The sequence below is a fragment of the Hyaena hyaena genome, unplaced genomic scaffold (genome assembly GCF_003009895.1).
Source record: "Hyaena hyaena isolate Hyena2069 unplaced genomic scaffold, ASM300989v1 scaffold_744, whole genome shotgun sequence".
NCBI lineage: Eukaryota > Metazoa > Chordata > Mammalia > Carnivora > Hyaenidae > Hyaena > Hyaena hyaena.
Window position 1 is genome coordinate 279977 of NW_024081366.1, and position 20286 is coordinate 300262.

The window sequence follows — 20286 nt, forward strand, 5'->3', positions numbered from 1 at the left end:
AGCAATAGCACTGCTAGGAATTTACCCAAGGGATACAGAAATGCTGAGGCATAGGAGCACATGTACCCCAATGTTCATAGCAGCACTCTCCACAATAGCTAAAACATGGAAAGAGCCTAAGTGTCCATCAACAGATGAATGGATCAAGAAGATGTGGTTTATCTATACCATGGAATACTACATGGCAATGAGAAACAATGAAATCTGGCCATGTGTAGCAACATGGATGGACCTTGAGGGTGTTATGCTGAGCGAAATAAGTCAGGCAGAGAAGGACAAATATCATATGTTTGCACGTATAGGAGGATTAGGAGGAACTTGACAGAGGAACAAGGGGGAGAAGAAGGGGGGAAATGGTGGGGGAAAGGAAGAGAGGCAAACCATGAGAGACTCTTGAATGCTGAGAACAAACTGAGGACTGATGGATGTGGGGGAGAGGGGGGGACGGGCATGGAGGAGGACACTTGTGGGGATGAGCATTGAGTGTTATGTGGAAACTAATTTGACAATAAACTATTTGTAAAAAATAAAATTAAAAAAAAAAGAAATAAGAAAAATCTCCAATAATCTAACCTTATACCTAAAGGAGCTATAAAAAAAACCAACAAGAAGCTCAAAGGTAGCAGAAGAAAGGAAAAAATAAAGATCAGAGCAAAAAGAGTTGATCCTTCAACAATTAGGGTTTCAATTGCACAGGGCCAGCTACACACAGATTTTGTTTTATAAAAGTACAGCACTGTAAATGTATCGTCTCTTCCTTATAATCTTCTTAATAACATTTTTCTCTAGGTTTATTATAAGAACAGAATACATACATATAAAATATGCATTAATCAATGGCTTGGATTCTCAGTAAGGCTTCCAGCCAACAGGAGGCTATTAGTAGTTAAGTTATGCAGAAGTCAAAAATTGTATGAAGATTTTCAACTGCGCAGGGAGTTGGGGCCCCTAACTCCCACACTGTTCAAGGACCAACTACAAATGAAATAGAGCTCCTAAAAACAATTAAAAACATCATCAACTGAGAGCTGGTTATTTAAAACGATAAACAAGAGACTATGACAAAAAAATTATATGCTAACAAACTGGACAATCACAAAAAAATGATACATGCCTAGAAATATACACTCTTCCAAAACTGAATCAGGAATAAATAGAAAATCTGAACAAACCAATTACTAGTAGCAAAATTGAATCAGTAATTAAAAAAAATCCCAGCAATCACAAGTCCAGGATCAGATGGCTTCACAGGTGAATTCTACCAAACACTTATGGAAGAGTTAATACCTATCTTTTACAAGCTCTTCCAAGAAAAAAGAAGAGGAAGGAGTATTTTCAAATTCATTCTACATTATATGACAATCCCACAGATAACATCATAATCAATCATAAAAAGCTAAAAGCTTTTCCACTAAGATCAGGAACAGGACAATGATGTCTATTCCCATCATTTTTGCTGAACATAGTACTGAAGTCCTAGACACAGCAATCAGACAAAAGAAAGGGATAAAAGCCATCCAACTTGTTAAGAAAGAAGTAAAAACTGCCACTATTTACAGACTGCATAAGACTATACATAAAAAGCCCTCAAAATTCCACCAAAAAAGATGTAATAAATGAATTTAGTAAAGCTTCAGGATACAAAAATATAAAGAAATCTGTTGTGTTTCTATATGCTACTAATAAAATAGCAGAAAGAAAAATTAAGAAAGCAATCCAATTTACAATTGTACTAATAAGGATAAAATAGCTATGAATAAACTTAACCAAAGAAGTTAAAGACCTGTACTGTGAAAACTATAAAACACTGAAGGAAGAAATTGAAGACTATACAAAGAAATGGAAAGACATTCCATGCTCATGGATTGGGAGAAGAAATATTGTTAAAATGTCCAAACTACCCAAAGCAATCTATAGATACAAGGCAATCTTTACCAAAATGCCAACATTTTTCACATAACTAGAATAAGTAATCTTAAAATTTGTATAGGAACATAAAAGACCCTAAATAGCCAAAGCGATCTTCAAAAAGAAGAACAAAGCTGGAGGTATAACAATCAAATATTTTAAGATACACTACAAAGCTGCAGTAATCAAAATAGTATGGTACTGGCACAAAAATAGACACAAATTAATGGAACAGAACAGAAAACCCAGAAATAAACTCATGCTTATATGGTTAATTATGCTATGACAAATGACACAAATATACAATGGGGAGGGGCCCCTGGGTCTCAATTAGTTAAGTGTCCAACTCTGGCTTTTGGCTCAGGTTAATGTCTCACTATTCATGAGATCAAACTCTGTGTTGGGCTCTACCCTAACAGTGCATGGAGCCTGCTTGAGATTCTCTCTCTCCCTCTCTCTCTGCCCCTATGCCACTCATGCACATGCACTCTCTCTCTTTCAAAATAAACAAAAAAATAAAAGTAAATAAACATTTTTAAATAAAAATATACAATGGGAGAAAACAGCCTCTTCAAAAATGGTGTTGAGAAAACTGGACAGCTATGTGCAAAGGAATAAAACTGGACCACTTTATAACATCATACATCATACACAAAAATATACTCAAAATGGATTAAAGACCTAAATGTGAGACAAGAAACCATAATGTCCTAGAGGAAAACATATGCAATAACATCTTTAACATACACACAATGGAATATTACTCAGCCATTAAAGAAATGAGGTTATACCATTTGCAAAAATATCGATGGACCTAGGGAGTATAAGGCTAAGTGAAATAAGTCAGAGAAAGACAAATGCCATATGATTTCACTAATATGTGTATTTTAAGACACAAAACAAATGAACCATTAAAGAGACCATCAAAAAACCAAACTCTTAAATACAAAACTGTTAGTTGTCAGAGGGGAGATGAGTGGGAGGAGGAGTGAAATAAAGAGGATCAAGAGTACACTTATCTGGTGGGGGGGGGCACCTGAGTGGCTTAGTTGTTTAAGTGTCCGACTTCAGCGTAGGTCATGATCTCACAACTCATGAGTTCAAGCCCCACTTTAGGCTCTGTGCTGACAGCTCAGAGCCTGGAACCTGCTTTGGATTCTGTGTCTCCATCTCTCTCTGTCCTTCCCCAACTCATGCTCTGTCTCTCTTTCTCTCTCAAATGTAAATGAACATTAAAATTTTTTTTAAAAAAGAGTACATTTATCTTGGGATGCCTGGGTAGCTCAGTTAAGCATCTGACTTAGGCTCAGGTCATGGTCTCATGGTTTGTGAGTTTGAGCCCCACAGTGGGTTCTGTGCTGACAGCTCAGAGCCTGGAACCTGCTTCAGATACTCTATCTCCTTCTCTCTCTGCCCCTCCCCCACTTGCTCATGTGTGCTCTCTCTTTCAAAAACAAACATTTAAAAAAATTTTTTAACATTTATTCATTTTTGAGAGAGAGTGTGAGTGGAGGAGGGGCAGAGAGAGAGGAAGACACAGAATCCAAAGCACGCTCCAGGCTCTGAACTGTCAGCACAGAGCCCGATGCAGGGCTTGAACCCACAAGCTGTGAGATCATGACCTGAGCCAAAGTCCAACTGAGCCATGCAGGCGTCCCCAAAAAAAAAACACAAATGTTTTTTAAAAAAGAGTAAACTTATTTTGATGGCAAGAATAATATACATAATTGCTGAATCATTATACTGTATTGCTGAAACTCATAACACTGTATGCTAACTTTACCTCAATAAAATTACATGTGGATATTTTTTAAGAAAAGTAAACTTAACAAAGGAAGTGCCCTTAATGCTAAAAACTACAGGGGTACCTGGGTGGCTCAGTCGGTTAAGCATCTGACTTCAGCTCAGGTCATGATCTCACAGTCTGTGAGTTTGAGCCCCGCATCGGGCTCTGTGCGGACAGCTCAGAGCCCGGAGGCTGCTTCCAATTCTGTGTCTCCTTCCCTCTCTGCCCCTGCCCCTGCTCACTCCCTGTCTCTCTGTCTCTCTATCTCTCTCAAAAACAAATAAACATTTAATTTTTTTAATTGCTAAAAATTACAAAAGGATTCTGAAAGAAATTAGGGAATACATAAATAAACAGAAAGACATCCCATGTTCATGAGTTGGAAGATTCAATATTATTTCGATGCTAATACCACTGAAAGTGACCTACAAATTCAAAGCAATCCTAGTAAAACCCCAATGACATTTTTGCAGAGATAGAAAAATCCATCATAAAATTCATATGGAATCTTAGTGGATTGTGAATGGTCACAATAATCTTGGAAAAGAACAAAGTTGGAGGTCTCACACTTCTTTATTTCAAAACTTAGTACAAAACCACAATAATCCAAAGAGTTTGGTACTGGCATAAAGACAAACATGAAGATCAATGAACAGAGAGCCCAGAGAAATAAACTCTCACATTTATGTTCAAATGACTTTCAACAAGGGTGCCAAGACCATTCAATCGGAAAAAAGCAGTCTTTCCAACAAATAGCGTTGGGACAACTAGATATCCACATGCAAAAGGATGAAGCTGAACCCTTATCTAAAGTATATACAAAAAAGGAGCACCTGGGTGGCTCAGTCAGTTAAGCGCCTGACTTCAGCTCAGGTCATGATCTCAAGGTTCATGGGTTTGAGCCATGCATCAGGCTCTGTGCTGACACCTCAGAGCCTGGAGCCTGCTTTAGATTCTGTGTCTCCCTCTCTCTCTGTCCCTCCCCGCTTGCACTATGTCTCTCTCTCTCAAAAATAAACAAACAGTAAAAAAATTTTAAACTATATACAAAAATTACCTGATGTTAGATCAAAGACCTAAATGTAACAGCTAAACCTATGAAACTCTTAGAAGAAAACACAGGAGAAAAGTTTCATGACACTGGATTTGATAAAGAGTTCTTAGATATGACACTTTGGTGCAACAGGCAACAAATAAAAAGATAAATTAGACTCCATTAGAATTAAAACCTTTTGTGCTTCAAAGGACACTATCAACAGAGAAAAGGACACATACAAAGTGGGGAAAATTATTTGCAAATTATATTATCTGACAAGGGTTAAGTATCCACTATTAAAAAAATACCACAACTCAAGAACAAAACACAAGCCAATTAAAAAATAGAAAAGGGGGAAGAGTTAAGATGGTGGAGGTGTAGAGGGACCCTAAGCTGGTCTTTTCCCTAGAACACAGCTAGATAGCAAATCATTCTGAACAACCAAGACATCAACCGGAGATCTGAGAGAAGAAAAACTGCAAGTCTACAAGTATAAAAAGAGCCACATTTTGGAAGGTAGGAGATGTGAGAGTTCACTTAGGGGAGATATAACTCTGGGTACAACAGCAGGAAGGGAGCCTGCTTATGGAGGCTACTGCAAGCTGTCATGAGTAGTAGAGTGCAAAATATGAACTTTTAGAAGTCCACTACCATGGTGGATATGCCTGGCTCAAATGTGCTCAGGTAGTGAAGTGGGGCAAAATCCCAGGACTGACAACGTGATCTGAGGATACACTGGGTCACAATAAGGACAGGTGGCACCAATGTGCTGCTTTGTTTCCAGGCATAGGAACTGGAATTCTGGCTGAGGGCAGCAAATCAGTGTACCAGCTTTCTGCTCTGTTTTACCATTAACTCCAAATGGCTGCACAGTTCAAAACAGCTGCACAGCTATGCAACCACGCTACTTGCATGGCCGGCAAATGGCAAAAGTGCCCCCAAGACGCTACCCCAGAGGAACAGCCAGGTCCATGCCACAGAAGTCCCTAAAATTTGGTGATGAAACTCAGTCTTGTGACTGAGACAAAAAAGCTTGGACACAGGTAGAGTAAACACAGGGTTCTGACAGAAACCAGGAACACAAGAGGGGTGATTGGTTGCTCTTCTGGGAAGAGAGCAGTACATGAACTTCCAGCTCCAGGGCTAGAGAGAGGGGCACCCCTACATTCATTCCAACCATCAGCACTAAAAGTCTTCAGGGAGCAAAACAGCGCCAGTTAGCTGGCCAGGAAGCACTCAGATTAGGGAAGTACCCAGATTAGGAAGCACAATTTACACTAACACCCCCCACCGCAGTCCTGCAGGTGTATCCCCACTAGAGCAAGTTCATCTGAGAATCAGTGCAACAGGCCTCTCCCTTAGAAGACCAGCACAAACAATTCACTTGAGTCAAGTCTACTTATCATACAGTGCTGCTAAGTCTCACTTCTAGAGGAAACAGGATCTAGCTTCTTTTTAGATTTCATTCTTCAATTTTTTAATTATTGTTTCTTCATTTCTTTTATTTCAATTCCTTTATTTTTAATTTTTTTAACTCTCATTTTATTTTACTCATTTGTTTGTTTTTGGATCTAGATTCTGTTAACAAGCAGACTAAAAGACATACAGAATTTTTTTGTTGTTTTTTGTTTGTTTTTATTCTTTCTTCTTTTCTTTTCTGGGCAAAATAACAAGATGGAGAAATTCACTCCAAAAGAAAGAATAGGAAGTAAATCTCACAGCCAGGGATTTAATCAATACAGACATAAATAAGATGTTTGAATTCTAATTTAAACCAATTATTATAAGATAATAGCTGGGCTTGAAAAACACATAGAGGAAACTAGAGAATCCCTTACTTCAAAGATAACTAAAATCTAGTTGGGCAAAAATTAAAAATGCTATAACTAAGAATCAAATTGAAATATGGGCCATAAAAATAAAAATGGATGAAGCAGAGGAACAAATCAGTGATATAGAAAATAAAAATTATGAGAAATAATGAAGCTGAAAAGAAGAGGGAAAAGAAATCATGGATCACAACAGTAGAATTACAGAACTCAGCGACTAAAATGGAATAACATTCATATCATAGGAGTTCCAGAAAATTAAGAGAAAAAGGGACATTTTTTTGAACAAATTATACCTGAAAAGTTCCCTAATCTGGGGAAGAATAGAAGCACAGAGAACTCCCATTAATTTCAACAAAAGAAGTCTTTGTCCAGAATGGCCATGATTCAGAACAGAAAGAGAAATAATGAGTTTCTCACTAACACTAAGTAAGTTCATGACCACTAAACCAGACATGCAAGAAATTTTAAGGGGGACTCTTTGAGTGGGGAAAAAAAAAGACCACAAGCAGCAAGACTAGAGAGTACCAGAGAAAATCACCAGAAACACCAACTCTACAGGCAAAACAATGCCACTAAATTCACATCTTTCATAATGATTCTGGATATAAATGGACTAAATGTTCCAATCAAAAGACACAGGGTATCAGGCAATGGCTATGGAGGGATGCAGTGGGAACAAGCTACTGACATCTGGGTTCCCTTGACCCGTGAGCACTGGGCCTCTCCCCAGTAGCTGGAAACAGAAAATTGTTTGCCAACTCAAAATGTCCAAATCTGCCAGATGATCAGAATCACCTGATTCGAAACCAGAATCTGTCTTAGAAACTCAGGCCCCAGGTACCCTCTCCTGGCCTGCTAAATCAAAATCTGTGCAGTGAGGACACAAGAATCAGGATTTAACCAGATGTTACATAAGTTTGAATATTTACTGGATTGGTCTGTGCATTTCTGTACCTTTGTTCACTGTGCGGTTGTCTGTTTTCTTTATCCAGGGTTACCTCAAAAAACAAGCCAAAGTACACACGGTGGAGAGTCCCAAATACCACTACGAGTAGGGAAACAAAATAACCAAAGTCTTAACAAGAGAAACCAAGAGACAGCATTCAAAGAACACTAACTGAACGGACAGGCCCTAAACAGTCAAAGAGCCCTCTTTAACAGCAGAACCCACAGGGGCAGGGTGCACAACAAGCTTTTAAAATTAATAAGAGATAGAAAGCTAACCAAAATGACGAAACGGAAGAACTCTCCTCCAAACAAATTCCAGGAAGAACCGACAGCTAAAGAACTCCTCAAAACAGATATAACCAATATAACTGAACAACAATTTAGAACAATAGTCATAAAATTAATTGCTGGGCGTGAAAAAAGCATGGAAGACATCAGAGAAACTATTGCTACAAAGACTATGGAGCTCAAAAATAGTTGTGATGAATTAAAAAATGCTATAAATGAGATACATGATAAAATGGAGGCATACAATGCATGGACTGAAGAGGCAGAGAGGAGAATAAGTAATTTAGAAGATACAATTATAGAAAAAGAGGAAGCTGAGAAAAAGAGAGATAAACTGGTCCAGCAACATGAAAGAAGAGTTCAAGAGCTCAGCGATACAATCAAACGGAACAATATCCGTATCATAGGGATCCCAGAAGAGGAAGAGAGAGGGAAAGGTGCTGAAGGAGCCCTGGAACAAATTATAGCAGAGAACTTACCGAACCTGGGGAGGGAGGTAGATGTTGAAATTCAAGAGGCACAGAGAACTCCCCTCAGATGTAACTTGAATCGATCTTCTGCATGACATATCATAGTGAAACTGGCAAAATATAAGGACAAAGAGAAAATTTTGAAAGCGGCTAGGGATAAAAGGGCCCTAACATACAGAGGGAAACCTATCAGAGTAGGGACAGACCTATCTACTGAAACTTGGCAGGCCAGAATGGAATGGCAGGAGATCTTCAATGTGACGAACGGAAAAAATAGGCAGCCAAGAATCCTCTATCCAGCAATTCTGTCATTCAGAATAGAAGGAGAGATCAAAGTCTTTCCAAATAAACAAAAATTGAAAGAATTCGTCACCACTAAGCCAGCCCTACAAGAAATCCTGAGGGGGACTCTGAGGGAAATATTGCAAGGAATGCAAGATGCTAGAGACACACCACAAGCATGAGTCCCACAAACGACACAATGACTCTAAACCCACATATTTCAATAATAACACTGAATGTAAATGGGCTGAATGCTCCAATAAAAAGACATAGGGTAGGAGAATGGATAAAAAAACAAAATCCATCTATTTGCTGTCTACAAGAGACTCATTTTAGACCTGAGGACACCTTCAGATTGAAAGTAAGGAGATGGAGAACTATCTATCATGCTACTGGAAGTCAAAAGAAAGCTGGAGTAGCTATACTTATATCAGACAAACTGCACTTCAAATTAAAGACAGTAACGAGATAAGAAGAGCAGTATATAATAATTACAGGGTCTATCCATCAGGAAGAGCTAACATTTATAAATGTCTATCCACTAAATATGGGAGCACCTAAAAATATAAAGCAATTAATCACAAACAGAAGCCATCTAATGGATAAGTATGTGCTAATAGCAGGGGACTTTAATACTCCACTTATAGCAATGGATAGATCAAAAGACATAAAATCAATAAAGACACAATGCACTTGAATGACACATTGGGCCAGATGATTTTGACAGAGAGATTTAGAACTCTATACCCTTAGGCCATGGAATTCACTGTTTTCTCAACTGCGCATGGCACATTCTCCAAGATAGATCATATACTGGGACATAAAGCAGTCCTCAATAAATATAAAAGAATTGAGATCATACCATGCACACTTTCAGATCTCAATGCTATGAAACTTCAAATCAATCACAAGACGAACTCTGGAAAACCTACAAAAACTAGGAGGTTAAAGAATACCCACTAAAGAAGGAATGGGCCAATCAGGCAATTAGAGAAGAAATTTAAAAATCTATGGAAACAAATGAAAATGAGAATACAACAATCCAAACTCTATGGTATGCATCAAAGGCAGTCCTAAGAGGAAAGTATACTGCACTCCAGGCCTATTTGAAGAAACTAGAAAAAGCACAAGTACAAAATCTAACAGCTCACCTAAAGGAACTAGAAGAAGAGCAACAGTAGCACCCCACACCCAGTAGGAGAAGAGAAATAATAGAAATCAGGACAGTAATAAACAATATACAACCAAAGAAACAGTTGAACAGATCAATGAAACCAAGAGTTCGTTTTCTGAAAAAATAAACAAAAATGACAAACCTCTAGCCAGGCTTCTCAAGAAGAAAAGAGAGAGCACCCAAATAGACAAAATCATGAATGAAAATGGACTGATTACAACCAACCCCTCAAAAATACAAGCAATTATCAGGGAATACTATGAAAAATTATATGCCAACAAATTGGACAACTTAGAAGAAATGGACAAATTCCTAAACACACACTCACTACAAAAATTCATACGGGAAGAGATAGAAAATCTGAACAGACCCATAACTAGTGAAGAAATCAAATCAGTTATCCAAAAACTCCCAACAAATAAGAGCCCTGGACCTGATGGCATCCGTGGGGTATTCTACCAGACATTTAAAACAGAATTAATACCAATTCTTCTCAAGCTATTCCAAAAAACAGAAATCGAAGGAAAACTTCCACACTCATTTTATGAAGCCAGCATCACTTTGATTCCCAAGCCAGAAAGAGACCCAGCAAAAAAAGAGAACTATCGGCCAATATCCTTGATGAATACAGATGCAAAACTCCTCAACAAGATACTTGCAAATCGAATTCAACAACACATAAAAAGAATTATCCACCAAGATCAAGTGGGATTCATTCATGGGTTACAGGTCGGCTTCAATATTTGCAAATCAATCAATGTGATACATCACATCAACAAAAGAAAAGATAAAAATCTTATGATCCTGTCAATAGATGCAGAAAAAGCATTTGACAAAATACAGCATCCCTTCTTAATAAAGACCCTCGAGAAAGTTGGGATTGAAGGAACTTACTTAAACATCATAAAAGCCATCTATGAGAAGCCCTCAGATAACATCATCCTCAACAGGGAAAAACTGAGAGCTTTCTCCCTGAGATCAGGAACACGACAGGGATGTCCCCTCTCACTACTGTTGTTTAACATAGTGCTGGAAATCCTAGCATCAGCCATCAGACAATAAAAGGAAATCAAAGGCATCAGAACTAGCAAAGAGGAAAGAAGTCAAACTTTCACTTTGCGCAGACGACATGATACTCTATAGAAAACCCAACAGCTTCCACCAGAAGCCTACTCGAACTGATCCAAGAATTCAGCACAGTTGCAGGGTAGAAAATCAATGTACATAAATCGGTTGCATTTTTATACACCAACAATGAAGCAAAAGAAAGAGAAATCAAGAAACTGATCCCATTCACAATTGCACAAAAATCATAAAGTACCTAGGAATAAACTTAACCAAGAATATAAGAGATCTGTATGATGAAAACTAATGAAAACTTATGAAGGAAATTGAAGACGACACAAAGAAATGGAAAAACATTCCATGCTCATGGATAGGAAGAATAAATATAGTTAAAATGTCATTACTACCCAAAGCAATCTACACATTCAATGCAATCCCAATCAAAATTGCACCAGCATTCTTCTTAAAACTAGAACAAACTATTCTAAAATCTGTATGGAACCACAAAAGACCCCAAAAGGTAATATTGAAGAAGAAAACCAAAACGGGAGGTGTCACCATCCCAGACTTTAGCCTTTACTATAAAGCTGTCATCATCAAGACAGTATGGTATTGGCACAATAACAGACACGTAGACCAATGGAATAGAATTGAGAACTCAGAATTGGACCCAAAAGTATACAGCCAACTAATCTTTGACAAAGCAGGAAAGAGTATCCAATGGAAAAAAGACAGCCTTTTTAACAGATGGTGTTGGATAGCAACATGCAGAAGAATGAAACTAGATCATTTTCTCACACCATACACAAAAATAAACTCAAAATGGATAAAGGACCTGAATGTGAGACAGGAAACCATCAAAACCCTAGGGGAGAAAATAGGAAACAACCTCCTTGATCTCAACTGCAGCAATTTCTTTCTTGACACATACCCAAAAGCAAAAGAATCAAGAGCAAAAATGAACTATTGGGACCTCATCAAGATTAAAAGCTTCTGCATGGCAAAGGAAACATCCATAAAACTAATAGGCAACCAACGGAATGGGAAAAGATAGTTGCAAATGACCTATCAGATAAAGGGCTAGTATCCGAAATCTATAAGGAACTCCCCAAACTCCACACCCGAGAAACAAACAACCCAGTGACGAAATGGGCAGAAGATATGAACAGACACTTCTCCAAAGAGGACATCCAGATGGCCAACAGACACATGAAACGATGCTCAGCATCCCTCCTCATCAGGGAAATACAAATCAAAACCACACTGAGATACCACCTCACGCCAGTCAGAGTGGCTAAAATGAGCAAATCAGAGAACTCTAGATGCTGGCGAGGATGTGGAGAAACGGGCACCCTCCTACACTGTTGGTGGGAATGTAAACTGGTACAGCCCCTCTGGAAAACAGTGTGGAGGTTCCTCAGGAAACTAACAATAGAACTCCCCTATGACCCAGCAATAGCACTGCTAGGAATTTACCCAAGGGATACAGAAATGCTGAGGCATAGGAGCACATGTACCCCAATGTTCATAGCAGCACTCTCCACAATAGCTAAAACATGGAAAGAGCCTAAGTGTCCATCAACAGATGAATGGATCAAGAAGATGTGGTTTATCTATACCATGGAATACTACATGGCAATGAGAAACAATGAAATCTGGCCATGTGTAGCAACATGGATGGACCTTGAGGGTGTTATGCTGAGCGAAATAAGTCAGGCAGAGAAGGACAAATATCATATGTTTGCACGTATAGGAGGATTAGGAGGAACTTAACAGAGGACCATGGGGGAGAAGAAGGGGGGAAACAGTGGGGGAGAGGTAGAAAGGTAAACCATGAGAGACTCTTGAATGATGACAACAAACTGAGGACTGATGTATGGGGGTGGAGGGGGGAGATGGGCATAGAGGAGGACACCTGTGGTGATGATCACTGGGTTTATATGGAAACCAACTTGACAATAAACTATTTGTAAAAAATAAATAAATAAATAAATAAATAAACCTTAAAAAGTTAAAAAAATGAAAATGAAAAAAAAAAAAAAGGAACAAGACAATGACGTCCACTCTCACCATTACTATTTAACATAGTACTGAAAGTCTTAGCCTCAGCAATCAAGCAATAAAAAGAATTATTAAGGCATCCAAATTGGCAAGGAAGAATTCAAACTTTCACTATTTTCAGATGAAATGATTTCTCTATGTAGAAAATTCAAAAGACTCCACCAAAACACTGCTAGAAGTAATACATGAATTTAGCAAAGTCACAGGATATAAAACAACATGCAGAAATCTACTGCATTTCTATACATCAATAATGAAGCAGCAGAAAATGAAATCAAGAAATCAATCCCATTGGCAATTACACCAAAAGCAATTAGATACCTATGAGTAAACCTAACCCAAGAGGTAAACGATCTGCACTCTGAAAACTATAGAAGGCTTATGTAAGAAATTGAAGAGGATACAAAGAAATGGAAAAGTATTCCATGTTCATGGATTGGAACAAATTGTTAAAATATCTATACTATTCAAAGCAATCTACACATTTAATGCAATCCCTATCAAAATGCCACCAGCATTTCTCACAGACCTAGAACAAACAATCCTAAAATTTGTATAGAAAAACAAAATACCCAGGGTGCCTGGGTGGCTCAGTAAGTTGAGCGTCTGACTTTGGCTCAGGTCATGATCTCATGGTTCGTGGGTTCGAGCCCCGCGTCGGGCTCTGTGCTGACAGTTAGCTCAGAGCCTGGAGCCTGTCTTCAGATTCTGTGTCTCCCTCTCTCTCTGACCCTCCCTTGTTCTGTCTTCTATCTCTCTCTCAAAAATAAATAAAACATTAAAGAAAATTTTTAAAAAGAACCACAAAATACCCTAAATAGCCAAAGCAATTCTGAAAAAGAAAAACTAAACTAGAGGCCTCATTATTCCAGATTTCAAGCTCTATTACAAAGCTTTAGTCATGAAGGCAATATAGTACTGGCACAAAAACAGACATATACATCAATGGAACAGAATAGAAAATCCAGAAATGGACCTACAACTATATGGTCAACTCATCTTCGACAAAGCAGGAAAGAATATCCAATGGAAAAAAGACCGTCTCTTCCACAAATGGTTTTGGAAAAACTGGACAGCAATATGCAGAATGAAATTGGACCATTTTCTTATGCCATACACAAAAATTAATTAAAAATGGATGAAATACCTAAATGTGGGATAGAAAACCATCAAAATTCTAGAGAAGAACACAGACAGCAACCTCTTTGACTTTGGCTGGAACAACTTCCTACTAGACATGTCACCAGAGACAAGGTAAACAAAAGCAAATATGCACTATTAGGACTTCATCAAGATAAATAGCTTCTGCACAGCTAAAAAAACAATAAAACTAAAAGGCAGTCTACAGAATGAGAGAAGATGTTTGTAAACGACATACCTGGAAAAGGGATAGCATCCAGAATCTATAAAGAACTTATCAAAACATCCAAAATGCAAATAACTTAGTTAAGAAATAGGCAGGGGCGCTGGGGTGGCTCAGTCAGTTATGTGTCTGACTCCTGATTTCCACTCAGGCTTTGATCTCATGGTCATAAGAATGAGCCCCATATCAGGCTCCATGATGACAGCATGGACCCTGGTTGAAATTCTCTCTCTTCCCCTCTCTGTGCACCCCCACCTCCGCTCACAGTCTCTTTCTCTCAAAATGGAAAAAAAAAAAAAAAAGAAAGAGAAAGTAAGAAAAGAGAAATGGGTAGAAGACATGAATAGACTTTTTTCTAAAGATGTCTAGATGGCTAACCAACACATGAAATATGCTCAATATCACTCATCATCAGGGAAATACAAATCAAAATCACAATGAGCTACCACCTCACACCTGTCAGAATGGCTAAAATTAACAACCCAATAAACAACAGGTGTTGGCAAGGATGCAGAGAAAGGAGATCTGTCTTGCACTGTTGGTAGGAACGCAAACTAGTGCAGCCATTCTGGAGAACATTATGGAGGTTCCTCAAAAAACTAAAAATAGAACTACCCTACAATCCAGCAATTGCACTATTAGGTATTTACCCAAAGAATACAAAAATACTAATTTGAGGGTGTACATGCACCCCAATGTTTTGGAAGCATTATCAACAAGGGCCAAAAATATGAAGAGAGCCCAAATGTCCACTGACTGATAAATGGGTAAAGCAGATGTGGTGGATATATACAATGGGATATTACTCAGCCATCAAAATAGAATAAATCTTGGGATTTGCAATGACGTGAGTGGAGCTAGAATGTATTATGCTAAGCGAAGTAAGTCAATCAGAGAAAGACAAATATTGTATGATTTCACTCATATGTGGAATTTAAAAACAAAACAGATGAACATATGGGAAGGGAGAAGGGAAGATGAGAGAGGGAAACAAGCCAAAAAGACTCTTTCTTAAATATTTAAAATTTTTTTTAAATGTTTTATTTATTTATTTTTTTAGAGACAGCATGAGCAGGGGAGGGTCAGAGACAGAGGGAGACACAGAATCTGAAACAGGCTCCAGGCTCTGAGCTAGCTGTCAGCATAGAGCCCGACACAGGGCTCAAACCCACGAACCATGAGATCATGACCTGAGCTGAAGTCGGACGCTTAACTGACTGAGTCACCCAGGCGCCCCCCAAAAGACTCTTAATGATAGAGAACAAACTGAGGATTGATGACAGGTGGGTGAGGAATGGGCTAGATGGGTGATGGATATTACAGAGGGTACTTGTTATGATGAGCACTGGGTATTGTATGTGACAAATCACTTAAGTCTCCTCCTGAAACTAATACTGCACTATATTCTAACTAAACATTAAATTAAAAAAATAAAAAATGACTCAAATATACATTTCTCCAGAAAAGATATATAAGTGGCCAATAGCACATGAAAAGATGTTCAACCTCACTCATCAATAGGTAGGAGATAATAGAAAATACACATACAGGTCTCTGCACCTGCTCACCATTTAGAACTCCTAAGACTCTTAGAGTTTTGAAGTGATAAAAGCACAAGGAGTGTCTCTTATTCTAATCTTTGGTCTTTGGCACTATCCCTGATATAGGGCTCCTATGTCCCTTGTAAATTCCGAAGTGGTAAGAACATTAGGAGCATCTTTTGCCATAATGAGGCAACCCTGGGTGGCCTCCTGGATGGGGACTGGTCACCAAATAACCAAGCTGTAATTAGGTGTTGGAATTGTCAGCCCCACCACCCCCATCCCCCAGAGGGGTAAGTGAGGCTGGAAACGGAGTTAATGACTGATCTTGCCTAAGAGATGAAGTCTTCATAAAAATCCCAAAAGTAGATAGGGAGTTTACAGAGCTTCCAGATAGGTGAACACATCCATATCTGAATAGGGTCACACATCCCAACTCCACAAGGACAGAAGCTCCCGCACTCAGGACCTTCCCAGACTCACCCTATGAGTCTCTTCACATGGCTGTTCATCTGTCTCCTTTATCATATCCTTTAATAAACTAGTAAATAATAGCAATTGTTTTCCTGAGGTCTGTGAGCCGCCCTAGCAAATTAACTGAACCCAAGTTTATAGCCAATCAGTCAGAAGCATAAGTGACAACTTAAACTCACAACTGCCATCTGAAGTGGGGTGGGGGCAGTCTTGTGGGATTGAGCCCTTAACCTGTGGGAATCTGACACTATCTCCAAGTGTCAAAATTGAGTTAAACTGTAGGACACCCAGCTAGTGTTGTAGACAATTGCTTGCTGTGGGGAAAAACTTCCACAATTTGGCAACCAGAAATGTGAGAAGTAAAGTGTTCTGAGTGAAAATAAAGGAGACACTCTGGAGAGAACAGTAGGTTTTCCAATGTAGTAGTGAAATGCAAATCAAAACCACAATGGAATACCACTTCACACCTATTGGGTTGGCTATTACTCCAAAAAGAAGAAATAAGCAAATAATAAATATTGGTGAGGATGAAATGGGAACCCCTATGCCTTGCTGATGGGAATATAAAATGGTGCAGCCCCTTTGGCAAATGGTATGGTAGTTCCTCAAAAAATTAAACCATAGAATTACCACGAGACCTAGTAATTGTACTTCTGGATATATATCCAAAACAATTTAAAGCAGGAACTCAAATAAAATACATATTTGTAGTCCCATGTTCATAGCAACATTATTCACAATAGCCAAAAGATGGAAGTGACCCAAGTGTCCATAAAAGGATGAATGGATAAACAAATTTTGGTATGTACAGACAATGGAATATTATTCAGCCTTAAAACGGAATGAAATTCTGGCACATGCTACAACACGGATGAACCTTGAAGACACTATGCTAAGTGAAATAAGCCAGTTACAAAAGGAAAAACAGTGTTAAGATGCCTTATACATGAGGTACCTAAAGTAGTCAAATTTATAGACACAAAGAGTAGCATGATGGCTGCCATGGGCTGGTGGGAAGTGAGAATGGGGCATTAATGTTTAACGGTATGGAGTTTCTGTTTGGGAAAATAAAGAAGTTCTGGAAATGGATAATGATGATGGTTGCACGATGTGAATATACTTAATGTCACTGATTTGTACACTTAAAAATGATTAAAATGGTAAATTTTGTTACATATACTTTGCCACAATAACAAATACATAGAGCACACTAAAACAGTCTTCCCGGTTTTGTGAGACTCAAGTACAATCTATGTAGAAAAGCTCTGCAACCTATACAATGTAGAAAAGCTCTGCAACCTATACAGTGCTTCACAAATACTAGCATTTTTTAATCATTATCACCCTGTTTACCCCAACCTGATACCATTACCCACATGTTATATCTGGCCATGCTCACCCAGCAGCACCCTGTTGCACTTTAAGTGTGGTACAGTGATAGCCACCTTCCTTTTGCTAAACCCTGGATTCTACATGTCAATACAACAGTCTTCCACAGTTCTGGCTCTGAAACAGAACAAGCCCCCCAAAAGACATAAATTTTAGACAAGCCTGATTGGATTTTAAAGAAAAAACTCAGAGACTTCTTCCTCTTACCCAGCTTTCCTCAATGCTTGGTTTGGAAGCAGTCCTCATTCAGCAGCAAGAGGTTACCATGCCATTGCCAAGAACAAGGAAAATCTTCCTCCAGTTCAGCTGACCACCTAACTCCCTGGCCCACTACCAAGCAATGTAGGTCATAAGGCAGCCCTTAAGCAGGTGAATAATCTTGAACCTTCTGGATTCTAGGAAACAAATAGAGGAAATGTCGTCATTGAGCATCAATTGAGAATAAAAGTAAATAGATAATAAAAATGAAAATGCTAAAATCAAAAGACCACAATGATCAGCTTTGATGGACTGCACAATTCTCTATATTGTAGCTTCAGAGCTGAACCCTCAAGTACTCATATATTGCTGCAGAACCAGTGTGATAATGCAGTAGTGCAAAACTTAGAATGATATTTCTTTCTGGAAAGCAATCCAATTGGAAACTACAACCAGATACTGAGCAAAATCTGTGTCAGCATTTAGGTGCTGTCTGAAAGCCCCAAGTATCTTTAGCTATTACAGGTGCTGCTCACTAAGAATTTCTCCTAACGTGGGTAATGCTACAGTGCCATCTAAAATCTTTTTATTATGTTTATTTATTTTTGAGAAACAGAGAAAGAGCACAACCAGTGAAGGGGCAGAGAGAGAAGGGAAATGCTGAATCTGAAGCAGACTCCAGGCTCTGAGCTGTCAGCACAGGGCCTGATGCAGGGCTCGAACTCATGAAACACGATATCATGACCGAGCTGAAGCTGGACACTCAACCAACTGAGCCACCCAGGCGCCCCTGAAATCTTTTTCATGCAATGTAACGTATACTCAGGAATTGCTGCCTTTTCAGATAGTCCCTGTTGGACCAACGAGGGATTTTTATTCCATGGCTCTTTGGGGAGCTTTAAATGTATGTCAAGCATGAAGCATGAAGTAGTACTTAATCCAGCCTTGTTATTTTGACCTTCTATGGCCAAGTCTCTACGTCCTCACATTCTTGAATGTTTTTGCTTGCCTCACTTATACCTTATCCAAGATTCTTAGTATCATCCACAAGACTAAATAAGAACTCAAGATTTTTTGACAAAACTTTCTGCCAACGCCCACAAATCTTGACTGTGGTTTCCCAAATTCTTTGATTCTCCACCATATACCCTTTCTTTTCTGTGCAAAGACCATAAATAACACTTACACTATATATAGTCCCACTTGTGTAGAACTGCATCTTTCCTAGTTTTCCCCTCTACCTCTTCATACTGCACCTATATTGTTGTGTTAACTGAAGTTCAGTCATAACACCTACAACAGCATCAGACACTCTCCCTTCTGTCTTTATTTTGCTATAACCTATTGGCTAAAGATATATGTCACTCCGGGAGTGTTGCAGTTAAGGAAAAAGACTCGAAGGGACAGCAGGCACTGAGGCTGGGGTCACCAGCCAAATGAAACCCAAATATACAAAAGCAAAAGTTTAGGAAACATCCCTTGCACACACCTCTTTTATAACCGGTAGAGTAGGGCTGGCTGGTTGATTAAGTGAAAGAACCAACAATCCTTTCTCCACAAATGATTGATGGCAGGACAACAAGCCCCTGGCTACAGGTGCCTCAACATATTCTTGGGTGGTTCATTGTTATGAGCCATTGACCCACCATCACCAGGTCAAATGCTCGAAGTTCTTTTCCAAAAATGGTAATAAAATTGGAGCCATTCATATTCCCTTCGTTATTCTAGGAGGCAATCGCTACAGCAGCTAAGCATTCAGTCTATGAGCCAAAGCGATCTGAGTTCAAATTATGCTTTAGCCGCTTGTTGAGTACCAACAGTCAATGATCTTTTCTTATACCCCCACTTGCCTACGCCCTCTGCCACTTCGCTCTCTCACCACCACCAAGCACAGAGAGCCCAGGGACTACATAACAGCAGACAGGGATCTGTTCTCCCTTTACCTCTTCCTATCCTCAGCTATGTTGCCGCCTTGAAGGTGAGCGCTCCCTCATTCTCTCATTCTCTAGAGTGCCGCGACTCTTTCCTCATACTGCACCGCACACTCCAGCTTTTGCAAAATAACGGGCACGCCGCTGGGGCGGGACCAAGCACTTCATTTCCTAACAGCGCGGAACTAAAATGAAAGTGCCAAGGTTGTTACCAAATGACTTACCTGTTACCATGGTAAAGCGGCTGCCGCCATTTTTATTGTGCTCGATGATTCCTCGCGTCGGTGTAGGAAAACACGAATAATAAGGAATTCTACAGAATAAAAGCCTTCCTTCAAGTTAGTCTGGGCGGTCACAAACATAGGTCGGAACCGAGTTATCCTCAGGCAGCAGCTCAGCCCGGAGGGGTTACTGCTCTCGTGGACTGAGCACTCCTGCTGACGGAATGACGTCAGGTGAGGAACCGTGTGTACGCCCGGCCCAGTTGCTTAACGGCTTACGCGCCGTACAGAAGCGTGTTTAACGTAAATCTCACGCGCC

General features: G+C 39.2%; 1 long non-coding RNA gene across 2 annotated transcripts in view; it reads right to left on the bottom strand.

The window, feature by feature from the left end:
* The window catches only part of LOC120220875, a 33004-nt gene extending 12859 nt beyond the window's left edge, over positions 1–20145 (bottom strand). The window contains exons 1-2 of one of the 2 annotated variants that reach the window (XR_005525676.1): positions 19971–20145; positions 17825–18012 (exon numbers count right to left, since the gene is read on the bottom strand). This is a non-coding gene — a long non-coding RNA (uncharacterized LOC120220875). Of the gene's footprint in view, positions 1–8277; positions 8308–17824; positions 18013–19970 lie in introns of those variants that run through there. The other variant, XR_005525677.1, reaches the window with a different exon arrangement.
* Between the last annotated feature and the right edge of the window lie 141 nt (positions 20146–20286).